The following is an 11,564-nucleotide window of genomic DNA, read 5'->3' as shown; positions in this document are numbered from 1 at the left end:
GCCGCCGGCCGCGGGCCCGCGCGGACGCGGTTTCGCAGCGCACAGCCCCGGCCGCGCTCCCGGCGCTGCGCCCGCCCCCGAGGAGGAGGGTCCGGCCGGCGGCACAGCCCCGCTCAGCCCCGGAGCAGCCGCTCGGGCCCGCTGGGCTGTCAGCCCTGCGGAGCCTTCGCCCCGGGCTGCAGCCGCGGACGCGCTCGGTAGGAGCCGGGGGGAGTGAGGGGGCAGCGGCGTCACCTCTCGCCGCAGCTTCGCTCCAGGACACGAGGTTTCAGTGTTCTGACGTGTTCCGCGTGCTCCTGGGTAAACTCGTGGGCAGAAGTGGGGAAGGCGGCCTGGCACTCACTGCCCGGCAGCCGCGCCGCCTGGGTCGCTCATCGTCGCATCTCTCGGGTCAGCCCGAGGATGCCCGTGTGGAATGGAAAGCTGCTGCTGCTCCTGGCTTTTGGCAGAGAGCCTGCCAGGTGTTGGCGGGTTTTGCCCAGTTTTGGTTGTTCTTTACGAAACTTGGTCGAATTAAACGAGTGTGAGACGAAACCGAGGTTCTGCTGCCGCCTGTGCATCCACTGGATCGTTGGCCGAGGATCTCGTAGGTGCCGTGCAGAGGCAAAAATCATAGGCAATTTAACGAATTTAGTGCTGCTTAGTGTTTATCTCCACGCAGAAGTGCACAGAGGGAGGTGAATGAGGTTCTTAGCTTTCTCTTTTTGAAGAAGGAAACCTGGCTCTCACGTTTGCACAGAAGTCTTGGAGTCACGAAGTACAGGGGCTCAAAACCCAGCTCTTTTGTACCTGTTTATTTGCTTAAAACTTTACGTAGTTTGCAGCGTTAGAAAGTTGTGTGTAAGGTCTTAATAAGAGTGCTAAATTGTTTGTGAAGAAGAGAGGTCGTTTCAGGGCAGTATTGGTGCAATACACGAGGCTCAGCTGGACAGAATAACGTGTTTAATTTTCTCATGCTCGAACGCTTAGTGAATTTAAACTAAATTCTATTTCCTATCTCTAGGAGAGCACGAAGCCGCGTTCTTTTTTCTCTTTGTTTACCGATACCGCACCACTGAGGAGGTTCCTGGTGAGTGCTAGAAGGAAAAGGCTCTCTGCGGAGGGGGAATGTGCGCTGTTCCTGCGGCACCTGCTTTGGGATTGTTCTGTTGTCGCTGCCGGTTTTGCTGCTCTGCGGGCGGCAGAGGCTCGGTGAGTCCCGGGCGGCGGGACCGCACGGGGGCCCGGAGCCTTCGCGTCCCGCAGGACCCGCGGGGGCGGAGCGGGGCGGGCGCCGCCTGCACGTGACCCGGGCCCGCGTGACATCACGGCAGCTCCGCCGCGGAGCCGGGAAGAGCGCCGGGAGCACCGCCGGGAAGAGTGCCGGGAGCAGCTCCGGGCCGGACCGCCCCTCCCGCCCGCGGCTCGGGCACCTGCGCCACGGGGGGCGGCGGCCGCGCATCGCCGGGAGCCGCGGCCCGCGCCGGTAACTTTTCGCTCTGGCTGTGGGGGCGGCGGCGCCTCCTTCTCGCCGCCCGCGGGGCCGGGACGCGCTGTCCCGCCCCGCGGCCTGCGCTGGCCCGAGCGCCGCAGCGTTCCCTGCCACCCGGAGCCGGCGGCGCGGCGCCGCCCGTCCGCGTCGTGCTGCCGGTCAGGCCGGGCCGGGCCGGGCGGCGCTGGAAGGAAGAAGGACGACGGCGGCCCGTCCCGCTGAGGCGCCCGGGGCCTGGCGGGGTGCGGGCCGGGCTGACGGCGGGGCCCGGTGGACGGGAGGTCAGGGGTCACTCTCGGCTTGGGTCCGGAGCCCAGCGCCGGCCGGGATGCGCGGTCGTGTTGTCGGAGAGGCCCCCTTTGCTAAGGGAGTCGGAGGCGTCTGGGGAGCTTTGTCAGTTTCTCGTGGCTGTTGTGCATCTGAAGAGCCCGGGTTTCTGTCTGCTGTCTCCGGAGGTGCTGTCAGGAGATGTTTACTTGCTTTGTGGTAAATTGTTAGCTTTCCTCTCTGCTCGACTTGAAGTTCTCTGTGTCATTCACCTGTTGCATCCTGTCAACCCAGGTCGCGAGTTTTCTAGGTCAGAAACTTGTCTGTATGGCTGTCAGTTTGCATGGTGCTGTTAAAAGGTAACTTCGCTTGCACTGGTGGTTACTCTTCATTGTGCCATTTCATTGACGCTTATGGTGCTAAGGTCCACAGATCTGTCAAGATAGGATTTCATTATGGGCTGGAAGCAAACTTTGGATCACTGGCGAAAGAGAAATGCTCTGTCTCCTTCCCTTCTTTTCTTTTTCCTAAAGGGACAGCTGGGCCCTTCCCTGCAAGGCTTTTTTGAGGGAGTCTCCAACACTGAGTCACGTTTCTGACTAACAATTTGGATCACTGTGTGTCAGACAGTTTCTGGCTATGACTGCAGGTTATGTTTGACTGTAGGGAAGAGTCCTCTTGGATCTGCTTCTTGTTCCAAGGTACATTGAGTTGATCTGCTGTTCCTGGATGTCATAGAGAAGGCTATACCTGAGGACAGACAAAAGAAAACAGAAAATCTGGTTTTTATTTCCTTTACTGAGTGGTGGGTTTGATTTTTTAATTGAGCCTGAATCAAGACAACCCCCTTGCTGAGGCAGAAAAACATTCCTTATATTTTAATTATGGAAACAAAGACTGTTTGAAAACTTAAGCCAGTTGTCGCTGAGCTCTACCCTTCTATCCTTTGGGCTGTGGAAAGAGGGCATTGGATGTGGTACACATTGTGCCAGGACCAGGTGGAGGTTGGCCTTGCTACACTTTGCCACCACACCTGTGGCATATTCTGCTGCTTCAAGGCTTGTGAGGGCAGACTGATTGTGGCTTCCTGGTGTGAGGAATTTACCCTTTTTAAAAAAATCTAGCACTTGCAGTGATACTTCTTTCTCAGACATGCATATGCCCCTGCATCCTTTTTCATACAAGAAGGCCAGCTTTTGCAGGAGAAAAAACAGGGTGAAAATATTTAACAACTTTCTCCCAGAGCTCCAAAATCAAAGGTGGAGGAAATAAACCTAAACCAGCCTGAGGGAGGACAGAAAGTGGGTCATTGTGGAGCTGCATGGGAGTTCTGTAGCTGCTGGAGGAAACTTGCAGCTATTCGTGTTGTGAAGGGATGCAGGGAGAAGTACCACAGCAGCAGGGACTATATATATATGTATATGTATATATGTATAAAAATTGCCTAATCTAAAAAAAATAGGGACAGGAAACTTTATCACAGAATTAGTGTGTCCTGGCAGTGTGCCTGGGGTTGCCATTGCTTGCTGTTTCCAGTTGCTGCTGCTGCAGCTCCCTGTGCCTTGTCAGCATGTTTCCCTTACCGGCTGGCTGTGCAGGGAGGCAGGGGGAGGCTGTGCAGGACAGGCGTGCAGCCGTACAAATACACAGCAGGAATTTGCTGCCTTGTCCCTGTCTTAAACCTGCAGGAAGAGTCGCGTTTCCAGTGTGTTAAAGTGCATTTGATTGCTATGACTTTATTTTCCTTTCTCTCTGATTAGTCCTCGCAACTCGGCATGCTTGTTCTGAGGTAAACAGAAGGATTAATATTTTTCTGTTGTTGAGTGTTAGATCAGGTGGTGATGGTCTCACATCCTAAAAGTATGTCACTTTTAATTAGATCTGGCCGGTGATTGTATGGCTGTCAAGACTGACAGTTTTCAAAATCTCAAGTTTTGAATTTACCAATCTTTAACTATTGCTGTTTTTCAGAAGTTATGATCCCATCTGCCTAACGAAGAGTATAGAATATAATATGCTTTGTCGTGGGTGCATTGAAGGATGATCCTGCTTTCTGCTCTAGAAGCAGCTGCTGTGGAAGTCTCATTGTTGCAGATGTGTGGGTCTTTGCATGTTGAATAGGAAAGCTTATCAGATTGTTTGTCACTCTCCCTCTTTTCCCTCCCCCACCAAGTAATGAGAGTCACACACCTGACAGCCTTACAGAAAAGTCACTCTTCCAGAACTGTCGTAGGTGTTCCTGCCCATGGTGGCGGGGGTTAAACCCACTTGATTTTTGGGTCCATTCAAAACCATTCTATGATTCTGTACAAAGATGCCTTGTTTCATTGCGGGAGAATGTTCTGCTGATCTTCTGTAGGATGTGTTTACTTGTTTTCCTTATAGTGCAGTAGCTCAGGAAGGCACAGTCACATTCTCTTGGCTGTTGAAACTGTCTCGGTGAGAAGGAACTTCATCTTAGGAGGGAATTCAGGGGAGTGCTTCCTTCTGATAGGCACAGGTGTGCACTAGGGCTATAAACAGGTTGAACTTGGTCATTAGATCACACTTCTGCTGGTATACAAGTTCTGTGTTTGACTTAGCATTTTCATTGTTGTTACTTCAGGTTTGAGAGATGTGTATAATATTGTTGAATTAAAAGAAGCTGTCCATGTTCAGTCAGACCTTAAAAATACATCAGTTAGAAATGGTACAATGGCTTCCTTTAGCATTCCTGTGTCAATTTTGTTCTGTGACTTCCTGCTTGTGACCGAATACTTTTTTTTCCATATTTGGAACATAGACAAATTCCTCTCTTATGTTCCTACTGGAAGGGAGACACCCCTAAAGCTAGTGTAACTTGTACTTTTATATCTGGAGATCTCTAAACCAGATTTCCTGTAAAGCGAAATTACTTGCTTTATGGAGTGTCAAAAAGAAAATGTTAAAGTGATTTACATAATTTTGGTGTAATATTATAAACAACTTTGAAGTATACACTGTCAAGCTCTTAACAATCTTATTCAGGGAGGACAAAGGTTAACTAAGGTAGTGCACAGAGAAGAGCAGGGCATTGCTGGCCTTCCCAGTTGGTTTAAGGAGGGAAAAAAAGTTTATTTAGAGGGAAGTCAGTGAAGAAATGAAGAGAAAATGCTAGAGAATGAGAAATCTATATTCCTGTTTTGAACAGACCTAAACTAGTGTCTATAAAGATTAAGTAGGAGAACTATCTTGTGGGATGTGAGAATTGAAACAATTTAAAAGCCATGTTGCAGGGTCAGGTTATATTGTGTACTCACAGAAACCTCTCTGAGATGTAAATAAGATGTTAGGTGAGTATCAGGCTGATTGCTAAAGCACATGACTGACAAGAGAGTAGGTGTCTCCTGGTATATAAGGCTTTCTAGTTTGTTTTAAGATTTAAAAAATAATGGCAAATATCCTCATAAAATTTCTTGAAACCAATAAGACATGGAAGTCATATCCTCTCTCCCTCCAGGGAGTGGAGTATTGTTGGCCCACTGGTCCTACTGCAGCTATGAGGCAAACAAGGTCAAGTGGTTTAAATAAGGTTTCCCACTTGCTGATAGAAATAATGATTAAAGTTAGTGATTTAAATAATTCAGTTAAAGTTTGTTTTGCATTTGATAATTTCTTAAAAAGCAGCTTTAATCTAATCAGTTAGGCTCATCTATTACTGCTTCTTGCCAAACAGGAGAATACAGGGTATGTGCATACATTTATTTATGCTATTATATCACAGTCAGTGTTTACATTACAAAATGGTCAGTTGTAATTACTGGGTGAATTTCTTTCCTCATGACTTGTACAAAACTGTATTTGAATAAAAAGGTCAAATCAAATATGCACTTTTTTTATAATTATACTATAATCACACAAATCATGCACTGGATACATAAGAGAAAATATGCTTGCGGGAGTGTGCTATTAAATAACTGATTCTATCAGGGTACTGTTATCTGTATTTAGCAGAATGAACTGGTTGGTTTTGGTAATTGTCTCTTTCCAGATCTTTGAATGAGCATAACTCATCATTCCTTGCTTGTTTTCATTTGGAGATTGTAAGAGAGAGGTACCTCCCACCCATTTTATGCTGCCTCCACCAGCTTTGAGTGACCCGAGCTAATTTAATAAGCAAATTGAAGAAACATATCTTTCTGCCTTTTTAAGAAAGAATTGTGGACCTGGTGACTTTGTTGAGTTTAAGAATTAGACTTTTTAAACATTCTCCTGTAGCCATGCCCTGCTTGAATAGGGCTTGTGTGTGTTTGTTTAAATGGTTGTTTTAGACTTCATCATAAATTGCCATTAACTTAGAAAATAAATTAACAAGTGTAGTCTTGAAAACTCTGTGTAAAACCCATTTAAAGGAAAATGTTTGGAATTTAAGTAGTCTCATCCAGAGCTCTTATGAAATGAGGGTGAACAGGTAGGCTTCTGTATCAGCTCTGTGGTACGTCTTGGTTGCCATGGACATACGTGCAGAAATGTGCCAGCCCCCAAAGGACTCCATATGCCTTGCCAGAGATTTTTGCTGGAGTATTTCACAGTCAGAGATGCACACATAGTGGCTTTTTGCACATCTGTTGGCAGAAACTCACATGCAGCTTTGTGCAGGCACATGAACTTGCACTGGAGCAGCCTTTGGGACTTGCTGTGGTGGTGCATGCCTTGACATGCAGGCACACATGCACGCTCAGAGTCCTGTGGGCAGCCCGCAGCAGCGTGCGTTGGCTTGCATGAGAAGTGCCACTGAGGCAGCTCAGCTCAGCCAGCTGCAAGCTCCAAGAGTAGAAGGAGAAGCTGTCACCTGGTCCTCAAACACCACCTTTGGGATCCCAGTGTTCTGATTGACTGCTTCCCACCTTTGGCCATTGTGTGCAGGAAAGGAATGATATGCTGATTTCTGTGACAGGGCTAGGAAGACGTTCACAAGATGGCTTTTGTGTTTACAGCTGGTGAGATGAACGTTCTCAGGCATCTGCATGTCTGGACATGAAGCCCTTGGTAAGGATACGATTTAAGATCCATATAGTGTGTGGATGGGCAAGGCTGCACTAATGCACATTTAAGGAAGGTGTCAGGACCCCTTCCTTAGCAAAGGAAGAGGGAACTTCTTTTGTGAGGAATGTTTTAAAACGAAAAATAAAAATTTAAAATGTAATATGTAAAATCACTGTAGATCATACAATGTAGCCTATGTTAGTGTGTGTCTGAAAAGCAGGGACGTAACTTTCTGGCCTGTATGGGACTGAAAAAATTTTTTTCCTTGATCTGCAGAAAGCTCCCAAGCTGCTGTTTGTTCTTGAAGAAATTGAACAGGAGTGGAGAAAGGAGAAACCTTTGCCTGAAGAAAACATGGATTTTCTCCCTATTACTTGTACTTTGAGGGCATTTTCTAAAGTGCTGCTTTTAAGCAGCAGACTGGGGGTGAAGGCTGAAGATAAAAAACAAGAAGAGACTGCTGACTTTGTTCTCCCTTGTTTCAGTATCATCTTCCACTGCTACTCCCTGATACTTGCTCTGGGTGGTGCCTTTAGCAGTATCCCAGAATCAGTGGGCCATCCACACCCTTCTCCCTTGACACAGGGATCAAAATAAGAAATGGAGCCACTTGTTGGCTTAGTCCCATTGCCTACTCCCACACACTTGTACATGTGCTGCATTTTGTAGCCTTGATCTTGGATTTGCACTTACTTCTGAGAAGTCAAGGTTATAGGACTCCTCTGATAGGATAATGTTTGCTTGCTGGCTTCCTGCAGACCCTGCTGGAGCATCAGTCTTTGCAGGATCACTGGCTTCTCATTTGACCATGGGTCATGTGTGATGGCTCTCTTCTTGTGGCAGGGTTGTGCCAGAGTTGGGAACAGACTGCACTCCTTGCAGTAGGATGCTTGTGACAAACTCAGATGGTCTGATGGTTACGTTCTTTTGCATTTTTCTGTTTGAGCCTTTCTGCAGATTTTCAGTCTGTTCTGAGCAGTTATTGGGACAACTGGAAAACACTGGTCTATTAGCACCTCTGGTCTCTGGTAGCACACTTTCTGCATGGATGAGGGTGAGGCCTCCTGGACACTTGGAGACAACCTGTGAGGAAAGTTGGTGGCTCTGTTTTCCCGTCTGGTGGGTGTGCCGTGAGTGCAGCCATTTCACTGGCTGGGGTTTGAGCGGTGGATTCTGTCCGGCTCTGGACTGTTTTCGAGCTGAGTATTTGTGGTGATGTCAGGCAGTGTGAGAAGGGAACATGACTTGGCAGGACAAAGTCTGCAGAAAGTTCAGCTCCACATTTGGCCAAGAGCCTCGAAGGGAATGAGATCGACACACACATTCTGCTACACAGCCTGTCACACGCCCTCTCACATGCTCCCTTCCTGTCACACAGATCTCTTTCTCTCATTTTCAGACCTTTAACCCTTCCCTCCTAGCTTCTGCTTGGTGGGCTTATAAAACTCAGAGAAGTCCTCTTTATTTTGTTGATACTGTACCTTGTAAGGGTTCAGTTGCAATGACCCCCAAAGCAGAAATAGCCCATACAGGCCAGAATCCAGAGGAATAGTCAAAAGCAGGGCAAGTTGACTTTGCAGCAAAGCCCTTATTAGTCCTGTATTCTGACCTGCACCCCTCTGCTAGTCTTCAGTGTGTTTCTTGGCAGCTCTTCTGATCTCCTTTTTTTGCTTGCTGCAGTTTTCTGGCTGATCTATGTTTGGATATGTACATCTGCAAACCTGCTCTCTCCTCCTGCTCTTCTAAGAGCAGTATTAGCAAAACCTGATGAAATAGATCCTTGATGATGCTTGAGTGGGGAATAGACTGCCAGTCAAGCTCTTAAGCAGTTTAAAACCCCGTTTCAGTATTCCTCTGATGTGTTCTTTATATGGGTATTTCTGTAGTACTATAATTTCTTCCTGACCTCTGTGCTACATCTAGGGATGATCCTTCTATGAATGGGAATCGGTGCTTTTCCCCTACTGCCCTGAAGGGAATCTTAATGAGTTTCCTGCCTGTTTTGCAATCCAGTACTGTATTTCTGGTTTGCCTGTGAGCGGTAGTATTTGTTTTGATTAATGCTTTTGGGTGGAATGGTGCTTGGATACAAAGTGTTATATAGAGACATTATTAAGAAGCTGTTTCCCAGAAACTATCTTGTATCAGCTATGGTGATGTGCAGCATGCTGATGGAAGTACTCCTGGAGTGGGAGGAAAGGAGGAAGTCAGAAAAATGAACAAACAATTTTACTGTAAACAGTCCTCCCCTTGTGTTCTTTCCTCTTTAGCCTTTCTTCATGTCCTCTAGTTTTATAGCTGGAAGAGGATGGAGAAGACCATTTTGAAAGAGAAGGTGGTTTGGACAAGGCATAGGAGTGGAGGGCTTTTAAGTTCTCTTTTTCTTTCTCTTTTTGGCTTTGCTGTCATATATCCTATGGCTTTATGTGTCTTTTGTCATCTTGTCTTTCTGATAAAATGGTGCAGCTACTTCTTTTTTGCTTCTATTTGTTTTAGTAGCTCAGTGCTGTGAATGGACTGTGCTATGTTCCTGTTCAGAGGAGTCAACAGCAGTTTGAGGTTCTGTGTTGAAGAGATGCACTGAGACAGCCTGGGGAGCTGAGGAGATTTCCCTTTTGTGATTCTAGCTGATAAAGGTGCTTGGCTAGAATAGACATGGATCGTGAACTATTCTCTTACTGCCTAGTCGAGATGAAATAATTTTTTTAAGGAAACCATCAGGTAAAAAAGCCCCAGTATGTTGTGGGATTATTTATCACTACAATTTTCTATATGCAGAAAAAAGGCCTGCAGTACTCTTTTCTAGACATAATCTTGTTGGTTCTCTTGTTCCTTATGGACTGGTTTAGCCCTTTTCCCTGGCATCTTCACTACTAGGATGTTATTTTGGGTATTCATTCTTGCTTCTCTAATTATTTTTTTTTTTGAAGTTCTGATATCTTGCTTCAGATTGGAAATAGCATTGGGGTGACTTCTCAAATCTGCTGTGAGTCAGGCTCATGTTTCCCTGAAGCAGGGCTATAACATCTGTGGGACTAAGGGTCGTAAAGGAGGAATGTAGGATCCACGGTGGAGTTTTTCCTGTAATGTGGTGCTCCCAAGAAGGTCCACAATTATTGAAGAGAGAGGCTTCTCTAGTTCTCTCCACCCCGTTCCAACTTCTGTGCAAGCCCCACTTTAAAAAACTTGACTTTTTTGACCTAGTTGGTTATTGTCATTGCTTCTCATCTCAGTGACACTGTTACTTCTTGTCTCTTAAACTCTCTTCTCTGGGAAGACAAAGGAAGCTTTGGGGTATAAAACTGTTGCTTCAAAGAATGCCTGACTGTTATGTTTTGCATAGCTATGTATAATTGTGCAGAACAAGATATCAGTGGCTGAGTAAATATAGACAAGGCATCCAGAAAGAAACTGAGTCTGTGGTCCTGTTTTCCATGATGTCATGCAGTAGCATTTATAAAGAAACAGAGGTGGTGGGGTCAGATTGCATTTTTGGCCTTCAAGTTGGATGTGATGAGCTGTCCCTGCATGAAGGGTGTGTAAGAGTTGGTCAGCAGTAGGATTAATGAGCTGCAGACACCAACGTTAATTTTCTAAACTGAAGGGGGATTTTGTTAGATTATTTTATAGGAGGAAGTTTTGTTGGTTGCTTGAACTCTTTTTACATGTGGTTTTATTCTTTTGTATTTTTGTTGGTGGTGTGTGTATCTGGTGCTGTGATTAGAAATGTGAAGGAATGACACTTAGTCAATACAGGGCCCTAGAAAGCAAAACAATGTAGACCAAAACCACCTTTGCATAGATACATTTAAATGTTCAAGCGGAAAAAAGACTTACTGCTAGGATAGCTAAATTTGCTTGGAGAAATTGAGTGCTGCAGGCAAAAGAATGTTGTTTCCAATTCAAAGTGAGTTTCCGTAGGGAAAAATTGCTATTACAGTTGATGCTGACACATTCTGTGGACAAGGACCCAGGCTGAATTCCCTCCCTTCCTCTTCCCAAGGAGTGGCACAGAGCTGCCCTTTGCTTTTCTGCTAGCAGGAGGGGGGGCAGCTGCTCTGACTGTTTCATCCTCCTGGGAGAAGCACAAATGGGATCTTTCCTGTAGGAAGCACTATCAAAGACTCAGTCGTGCTTCCTGCCATCTGAAGGTCGGTGCTGATAGTGGTGTTGAGCTGTCAGTGATCTGGAATTGTGGCCAGATACAGGGGATTATTGCAGTTCAGCTACAAACAGCGAGTTCTGCTCATGTTCATCCCTGTGAGTGCTGCAGAAGTTGGTGTCCCTCTAAAGCGACTCTGCTCTGTCTCCTCCCCACGTTGGGACACTGGCTTCACAGCTCACCTGGCCAGACAGAACTGAGGAGGGATGGCTTGGAGGGGAGGGGAAGATAGAAGGATGCTGCTACTGTCCTTGCTGTAAGCCTGTGCATGCCCTGGCTTTGGCCATTCCTGAGGTGGTTATACTCTAAGAAGCTTGAAAGCTGAGGTGACAGTAGAAAGCCTAGAAGTGGCTAGAGTTTTATTAAAATCCAGATCAGGGTTGTGTTGTTTTCCAGAGTTCAGAGGAACTTGTGTCAATGACCTTTTAAAGGAATTTCATAGCAGCAAGGTGGCTACATCACTCCCGATATCACTTGTTATTAATTTCCAGTTCATTAACCAGGGTAAAGTCTTATCTTCTTACAATAATCCCTCTCTCCCTGTTTCCCCTCCCTTCTCTCTCTTCTCTTTCCTCTTCTTCTCCCTCTTCCCCTATCCACTTGTCTGCCTCTGTCTCCCCATTGTCAGAGGGACTAATACTTCCTTGCAAACAGGAAGAG

At 46.4% G+C, this 11,564-nt stretch overlaps 1 protein-coding gene across 15 annotated transcripts in view; it reads left to right on the top strand.

Annotated features, from left to right (window-relative positions):
• The first annotated feature begins 80 nt into the window (after positions 1 to 80).
• The window catches only part of NR1H3 (nuclear receptor subfamily 1 group H member 3), a 30,704-nt gene continuing 19,220 nt past the window's right edge, over positions 81 to 11,564 (top strand). The window contains exons 1-2 of one of the 15 annotated variants that reach the window (XM_033515086.1): positions 126 to 197; positions 1,004 to 1,191. The gene's annotated coding sequence lies outside the window, so the exon portion shown is untranslated. Of the gene's footprint in view, positions 198 to 220; positions 587 to 1,003; positions 1,192 to 1,344; positions 1,466 to 1,734; positions 1,753 to 1,790; positions 2,049 to 2,079; positions 2,098 to 2,419; positions 2,440 to 7,842; positions 7,862 to 11,564 lie in introns of those variants that run through there. The other 14 variants (XM_015629779.2, XM_033515085.1, XM_033515084.1 and 11 more) reach the window with 14 other exon arrangements.

The sequence above is a fragment of the Parus major genome, chromosome 5, assembly GCF_001522545.3.
Source record: "Parus major isolate Abel chromosome 5, Parus_major1.1, whole genome shotgun sequence".
NCBI lineage: Eukaryota > Metazoa > Chordata > Aves > Passeriformes > Paridae > Parus > Parus major.
This window is presented reverse-complemented; position numbering and strand designations above follow the sequence as displayed.